Below are 8,862 nucleotides of genomic sequence, written 5' to 3'. Positions count from 1 at the left end.
AGCAGGGCAGCAGAGCAAGCAGCACCCGCACCAACACTTGACCGGGAGCAGCAGTACATTCTAGGCTGATTCGAGAGACAAAAAAAGCACTGCAGCACTAGAGGAAAAATAAGAACCCAAAGAAGAGCGCTCAGGTGTGAGCGCTACCTACGGAGAGCCCCGCGAAGCGCGGCCGCTCCCGGCGCCCTTAACCGCGGCCCTTCGCCCCCAGCCCCGTCGGGCGGCTCCGCCGCCACCTACCCAGGACGCTCTCCGAGAGAAAGGCCTTCCACAGGGGAAGAAGCATCGCCGCCGGCGCTGTCCGGCTCGGCGGGGGCCGCATCCCTCTCTCCGGGAGCCGAGTCCCGAGTGCCCGGGAGGGCGCGGCGCCGCCGCCCGTCCCGCCTCACGGAGCTGCGTCCCGCGGCGGGGGCGGGCAGCCCGCACGGCCGCACCGCGCTGAACCCCCACGAGACCTCGCCCCGCCACTCGTGTGCCGGCAAAGGAGCGTTTGTCCCCTGAGCAGTCACGCCAGCAAGAAAAATGAAAGCAAAAGGTTGTCACAGCACAGGCTGGCGGGGAAAAGAGGAGCTAACCCACCGGGCAGCTTGTACAAACGCGCGGTTGAGTACGCGGAATTCGGGGATGCCCGAATTAGTACCGTGCTCAACTTCGTGAAACATGTGTTCTTTTACAGCAGAGCGAGGACTTCTGATAAGGAACGCTGTCTACAAAAAGCAGCAAAAAGAAGCATTTCGTTTGCTGAGATTCCTGAGTAACTACGTTTGTTAATTTTAGAAGAAATCGTGGGTTAAATCGACCCAGCCGTCGATCACAGCTGCCAAGTTCTAGCAAAAAAATATTACATAAGCAAAATCTCAATTTTTGATTTTTTTTGAGGGGCGTGAAAAGTAAAATTGTAAATATAAGCTAAGAACCTTTTGCTGTTGGAATATATAATCATCTTAAGTTTTATTAATCTTCATGCAGCATACTGTAGACCTGTCATCTGTATCTTCTCATTTGTGTTAAAATTACTGTCCCATTCTAAATAAACCCCATTTTCATTCCCTAGTTTGTGAAACTCTAAATCCATAGGAGTAAACTATAAATACCTAACACCTGTATGACCTATTATTAACAGTGAAGTCTGGTCTAGACATTTGAGAGGACATGGTACTAAACTAAATTTTGCCTTAGAAGTCTCAAATTCAAGAGATTCGTTTACCCTGCAGTATGATGGGGTTTGGCTATAGCAAAAATTCTGTTGAATTTTGGCTGCTAATTGAAAACGTGCTTTAAAATTTTCAAATGTGTTTTAAATGTCCACAAAAAAATTAAAGTATTTTGATGGAAAAGTTGACCTCACTAGGGAAGGAAGAATGAGACTCACAGATTTAATGAGCGTCTCTATTTTCTCCGAGTTCCATGTCATTAAAGGCATCTTTCTTTTTCTCCATTAAAGTCATACCAGAATAAACTCACTTATCACTGGATATCAGGATTATGTAAGTAATGACACCATTTCATCTTGCTGTGGTGTGGAAGATGAGATCTTTGGCCAGAATAAACCCAGAACATGGCTGCTTTTGGAGCTGTGCAGTGGGAGTGTGAGGCTCACAGCATGTATTCAGCCAATAAATATTTGAAAAAATTTTGCAACACTTTTTGTAATTACAGTATCTTGCTTCATAGTTCAGAGATGGAGTTCCAGTAAAACTAGACATGACTGGAATTGTGAACCTGATGTGCTTGGGTGGCTTCCATTAAATTCATAATGCAATGAAATTAATGCAAATCCTGACAAATTTAACAATTATACTCTGGGTGATCTCTCTGAGATTCTTAGTAACTATTAAGTTTGGCTTCATATATTTCTAAGATTCATTCCAGTGCTCTCTCCATAGGGCTGATATATGTATGAGCATCAGAACAAAACAGAAGAGAGTTTTCAGGTGTAATGTCTTAAATACAAAAGTCAATGCTTGCAATGTGCCTAGTTACACATATATGTGTAGCAATTCCTTTCACTATATTTTCTTTATTCCCACAGTGCCACAGATGTACTTGACCAAAAAAAAAAAAAAAAAAGCATTTGATCTTTATAGGAATACAATGATGTCAAACCAGCAAAGTCAAGGAAACACTACAGTAGGAGCTTCCACTCACAGAACAAGAAGCATTTTCATTCTAGAATAGTATTTAAGACATCCCTACCCTAAGGCAGACATAACAAATTATCTGAATTTAACAGCCACATAATTACATTGGTTGACGGGGATAAACTTTTCTAAAGCTAGTGATTGTAAAAAAAAAAAAAAAAAAAAAGTGCTTTATTTGGGTTCAAACTGTAATACAAGAATGTTCTGAAACCCAAGTAAACATATGGCATTTAAAAGAACTTTCAGACCCCTGTGAGAACTTGTCCTTGCACATTGCCTGAGATGCCTGAATGGGCATGACGAAGAAGCAGCAGAAAGTGCCAGAGAAATGGCGGGGTGTGGGAAGCATGGAAGTTAGAGCACAGATTAGGATTAAAACTGCAGCTCTGGAAAAAGCAGGAGTGGGTGAGTTTAGTTAGGCACCTGTCACAGTCTCAGTGGAAATACAAACACAGGCAGGTCTCTGCAAGCACTTTACTGGGTTCTTCACACTGAGAAGAGGAAATCCTATATCTTGATCATTGCATAATTACCAACTATTCACTTATAAAAGATAGCCCAGACCAAGTACAAAATAGAAGTACATCCAAGAATCAGCCAAGACACAGAAAACTTACAGGATTCCTTGCAAGTAGCGAGGACAGTTTAATGTTTTACTCAGGAGTATGTTCACCGTTTCCTGCAGTGACTTTTCACGCCTTTTCATTCACCCTTAACTCCCACTCCCAGCAGCAGGAGAACAATGTCCTGTCGTGTAATTCTTACTTCATCCTCCACGCTCTGGCACGGTTACAAAGCAAGGGGGTGGAGCTTTGTTTCTCAGGGAGCTTTTAAGCAATTAACAGGGTTTGATTTTGTAATAAACAACTAAACCTTGTTTATCATATGAGTTAATAGTTCCTCCTTCTGGCACGCACTGTATACACACGCGGCGTGTTTCTGTTAAATATGTGCACTCAAAAGGCTTTGCTTCACTTTGGTGAATGTGGTGAACCTCAGGACCCCGGCAAATCTTCAGCGTTTTCTAAGAGGTTCTTCAGTCAAGCAGCGAGAGCCTGTAAATCTTCTCTGAGTTGGTGAGATTTCAGTCCTTGATCTCCTTCTACTCTGACAACAGATAATTCCTCAGACAAACATTCAATTCCATAATGGTTGTTTTGTTTCTGGTATCACTTGGGTTTGTTTTTTTTCCTATGTGCAAAGTTGGTTCCGTTCTGGGAGCGTTAAGAATCTCTTATGCTTTGTGTTTACTCTTCCAGATCACTAACATTTACTGGTTTCTGTCTATTCCCTTCTCTCTATTTTTATAACTCTGAAGAAATTTAAGGCAAATCTTGGAAAGATACAGTGTTCGAAGAACATATTCAATTGTGATAACCAACTTCAAATGTAAAGTTACAGTTAAAAAAGAAGCTTAAACTGATTTTTAATAGACACTTTTGCACAGAAAGGTGCAAGAAGCCAAACAATCCTATCTCTAGGCAATCACTATCCCCAGGCACACATATGACCAATAAGAAAATTGTCATTCCAGTGCTCTTTCATTTTATGTTCAGCTTAAGCTGGACGAGTTAAGAAGTTACTAGTTATGAAGTACTCATTCCCCATGGGATTCTCTTGTGTATTTTTCAAAATAGCATGTAGCCAGTACCTATTAAATAGTTTTAATGTATGTTTTCAATAACACCTTTCAGATCCCGGGAGGTATTAGATACACTTTCAAAACTTGTTTTAAGACAACACTCTTGCCTAGCCTGCATGTGAAAAGAACATTTTGCAGCAGCAAAGTCTGATCCTCTGGTTTGGCAGGCAAGAGTAGGAGAATAGTCTGGTGAAAGGGGCTTCAAGTAGCCAACACTGATGGAAGCTGAAAGCTTTTTCTGAACTTAAGAAAATTAACTAAGATTTATGTTTCTCATGAAACTGAGATGCCAAGGTCATGCAAACAGAAGAAGTTTAATGGTGATCTCACAGGCCATTAATTTCATGAAAAGCACTGAAGTGTCATATTACCATTTAGGATACTCTATTGAAAACTATTATGTCTTGCTGTGATAAGAACAAAGCAAAACAATATAGAAAAAGAGATTTTTTTATTGGAGTAAAATGCAAAATAAAACTCAGGTTTATTTTTTTTGATTTAGAAAACTTATTGTTAAAGAAAGGCATTGCATTTCTCATTTCACAGAAAGTGCAAACATTTTTTTCAGTATTCCTAGAACAACCCCTCCAACACCCAACTGATATTTTCAGGATAATTTTATCTTGCAAAATTATTTTTGCTTTATGAAAGTGCCTTTCTTATTTAATTCTTGTTTATATTAATTTCTTTACTTACATAAACATCGTAGTATTAAAATCAAAGCAGATAAGCAATGCTTTTCATCCCAAAATGATCAAAGTAGAATTTGTTGCTTCTTTTTAAAAAAATAAGATTACATTTCCAGAAAAAAATATTTTCAATTCGTAGGACAGACCTTGTATGTTGTATGCTGGGCTCCTCACTACAAGAAAGATGTTACTGGAGAGGGTCCAGTAGAGGCCACAGAGATGATGAGGGGTCTGTAGAATCTCTCTTCAGGAGGGACTGCAGGAGCTGGGCCTGTTCAGTCTAGAAAAGAGAAGACTGGGAGGGGTCTCATCAATGCATGTAAACATCTCAAAGGTGGGTGTTAGAGGATGGTGCCAGACCATTTTTGGTGGTGCCCAGTGACAGGACGAGGAGCAGAGACCATAAACTAAAACACAAGAAGTTCCCACCTCAACTTGAGGGTGGCAGGGCACTGAACAGGCTGCCCATGCAATCTCCCTTTGCCTAGACATTCCAACCCTACCTGGACGAGTTTCTGTGCCACCTGCTCCGGGTGACCCTGCCTTAGCAGGGGGGCTGGAACAGATGACCTCCAGAGGACCCTTCCAACTCTAATGATTTTGTGATTCTGTTACCTTCATTAACACATATCCTTGCTAAAAAAGCCTTCTGAATTTCAGTGGGGAAATCCGAAAACGCAGAATTTTCTCGGCGCGCTCGCTGCTCTACCGCAGCAGCCCACCGGGAGGCGAGAAGCGCTCGTGTGATCCTCGTAGGAGCGGGGAGCCGGGCCACGGGGGGAGCCGGGCCACGGGGGGAGCCGGGCCACGGGGGGAGCCGGGTCATGACCGGAGCCGGGCCACGGGGAGAGCCGGGCAGGCACTGCAGGCCGCCTGCCCTGGCGTCCCGGCGCCCGGCAGACCGGGATGGGAGGCGGAGCCGGGCAGGCAGGGGTGCCGGCCCCCGCCCCAGCGCGGCTCAGCCCGGCAGGAGGGCACGCCTGGGCTTCCGGGGCCAGCCGGGGCCAGCCGAGTCAGCCCGGGTCAGCCCAGCCCGGGTCAGCCCAGCCCAGCCCAACCCAACCCAGCCCAACCCAACCCATTCCGATTCCTCCGGCGGCCCGCCGAAGGTAAGCGCGGCCGGGCGCCGTGAGTGTCAGACTCCTCCTCTCCGCGCCGAGGGGCCCCGGCGGGGCCGGATTTCTCCGGCGTCACGGCGGGGGAAGGCGGCGGTCGGCTCTCGGCAGGCGGCTGCCGTGCGCTGTGTGCTGCTGCAGCCCGACGGGTCCGCCGCTCGTCAAGTCGGGAAACACACTGAGGTGCTTGAGCGTGTCCAGAGAAGGGCAGCGGAGCTGCTGAAGGGTCTGCAGTATAAATCCTGTTAGGAGCGGCTGAGGGAGCTGCTGGTGTTTAGCCTGGAGAAAAGGAGGCTCGGGGAGACGTACTGCCCTCTACAACCACCTGGAAGGAGCCAGCTGAGGCTTGGTCTGTTCTGCAAACGACTAATGACAGGACAAGGGGACATAGCCTCCAGCTGTGCCAGAGGAGGTTCGGGTTGAACATCAGGAAGAATTTCTTAATACAAAGCGTGATTAGACATTGGAATGGACTGCCCAGGAGGAGGTGGTGGAGTGGACGTGACACTTTGTGCCATTGTTCTTACCGCGGTTCAACTTCGTGCTTAGTTGACAAGGTGGTGCTCGGTCATAGGTTGGGCTCGATGGTCTTAGAGGCCTCTTGCAGCCCAGTTGGCTCTGTGATACTCTGAAAGGAATACTGTGTGCTGGCCGGTGTGCCCTGCCCTGGGTGGGGGCACTGCTGCAGGGCTGAGCAAGCCTGGGGCATTCCCCAGCCCCGTGCTGCTGTCAGGCTCCTGGTGGGGACCTTGTTTGTCACTACCTTGTCACCTAGTGCAGCTACTCTGTAAACTCACCTTTGAAATAAGAACCTGAGTTTAAAGCAAAGAGCCATTTCAGATAGGTGTGAAACATCGTGTTGAATCTTGTCATCTCCCATCTTCCTCACAATGAAGTGCCTCTCTGGAATTTTTGATGAGTGGTGCCTGCCCTGGGCATCACAGCCCACAGCATGGACCAGTTAATACACGCAATTCTGGTTCCCCCTTTCTTCCCCGAAGCAGTCCTAGAAATTATGGGGTTACCATTCCTATTCAGAAGGAGGCTTTTTATTGAAAACACAGTATATGAAGTTGACAACTCTCATTCGAAAAACATAGCTATCTTCTCGCATACTGTCTATTTATCCCGTTAGAGGTACTCAAACCATGAGATTTTTTTCAGGAGCCTCATATTAGAATTTTCTTCTGTAAATGCATAAATTATCCATAATGTTTCTTGTTGAAGATGAATAAGTTTTTTGAGTATTTGATCCTTGCAAACCACGTTGATTTAATCTTGAATTATATAGGTATTTCATTTAAACAGAATAATGTAATTGGTGAATACTTCCCGGAATCTACACTTAATTGTTGCACTAAGAATTCCATGTAAGGTTGAGAAAACAGCAATGAGTATTACAGAAAATTACGAGAAAGTTACATTTCTCCAGTAAGTGAATGGAAATGAAGTTATTTTTTGGGATGACAGTTATCTTTCCAAGACACAGGGCCTTAAAATATTGGAATACTTCTACATTCTTCACATAGGAGACAGCATGTCTGCTAGGTATGAATATTAATAATTCAGTTGCATAATATTTTTATGACATCAGTTCTGTCTCTTTGTTTCATTCTTGTCAGTATAGCATTCAGCTTCCATCCAGTGTGGGAGATGTACCATGAGGCTGCTTAAAGGGCTAAATATTTTTGGGGCTCTTAATTATGCTGAAGTAATAGCATAGCTGAGTAACTTATAATTCAGGAGAAACATGTACTTAGGACAATATAGGAGACTCAATGGCAAACTGCAAATCTTTATTATACCCATTCTTTTTTCCTTCATTTAATTTTTATTTATTTTCCTCCTGTGACTCAGCTGTTTTATCATCACATAAAAGACAAGCACTTTAAATCTATTGCAGCAGTTAGAAACTGTTTCCAGTGATTATTTTTATGCAGCCGTCTGCCCAAGTAGGCTTTGTGAGTAGATGAGAAGAAAGCAGATAAGAATATTTGATTCATTTTTGATTGACACAAACCTCTTTAAAGTTTTATGCATCTTCCTCATATTTTATATCCATTTTTGCATTAAGTGACAAGAGACTGAGGAAAATGAAATTGCTCTCAGATTGAGGAAGACGGTGTAGAGCTGTGAGCTTTCTTCATATAATACAGGTTTTCAAACTCACATTTTTTCAAAGACACAGTAATCATTGTCATTTTTTGTAAGTGTCTGAGAATAAAATGCAGATTGGTGTGAATGCAGTGCTTTATTTAAGTTTTTTTTATCAAGGGGAGAGGAGGTTATTTTGCTTCTATTACTTAAAAAAGCTTTGCTGTCTGAATATCTGGTGTATGTGAAGCAGACATTGCTTGAACTTCATAGCTGTGCAACTGACCCCAAAATAAGTGCAGGAAGTGGTTTATGCAGTAGTATTATGAATGCCAAAAACATTTAGGTCAATAAATTGTTGCATATCTTTTCTATTTGACTCTGCCCTTCTCAGTCACTTTAGCCTTGCTCAGTGCCACCATTCTCAGAAGGTACTTTCAGAGAAGCTGAAGTGCCCTCTATGTTAATAAAGTGCCAGACCATGCAGCACAGTGCCAGGTAAAAATCATCATTTAGATGTTTGAATTACTGTAGAAATAAATGAGTTTCCTTCTTGCTTTTCCCTAGCAGTGCAGCTCTCAAACATGGAAGATTGCAACTCTAAAGCTCTTTGGAATCTATTTATTCTTTTGTGTTATTTTTTTTGAAGGATGTTTGTAACTGAATTGGGTTTTTGGTGATACAGATGTGGTTTGTGATAGGCTTGCCTGGTGGGTCCCATGGAATTCAGGCTTCGGATGATGGCAGTGAGGATAGAAGTAGTGCAGTAATTCTGGAAAGCACACTAAAGAGGCTATTTCTTGGGCCTGCAATGCATTAAAGAATTAGAAAGGTTTTCAATTACTTGCTCAAATTTTCATTTTTTTATGATTGAGCATACTGTGCTAGGTCATGATTCAGCATTTAATTGTAGTTCCTGACTTACCTGTTTAAGTTACACAGGACTCTGTGTTGCTGATAAGTGATAAACTGTGCTGTAAACTGTATCAGGTAGCTGGATGCTATCTGCTGTAAAATATACACTCATTTTTCTTTCTAGATGAATATTGGACTTAGGAGTATCAGTATGATATCTTGACTTTTTACCTTTGTACCTAGCAGAAAGAGAAGTAGGCAAGCATAAAATAGCAAGCACAGCTTCTGCTGAACAGGAGCAGTAGCTGACTAAAAGGAAAGAGACA

Source organism: Cinclus cinclus, chromosome 5 (genome assembly GCF_963662255.1).
Source record: "Cinclus cinclus chromosome 5, bCinCin1.1, whole genome shotgun sequence".
Taxonomy (NCBI): Eukaryota; Metazoa; Chordata; class Aves; order Passeriformes; family Cinclidae; genus Cinclus; species Cinclus cinclus.
This window is presented reverse-complemented; position numbering follows the sequence as displayed.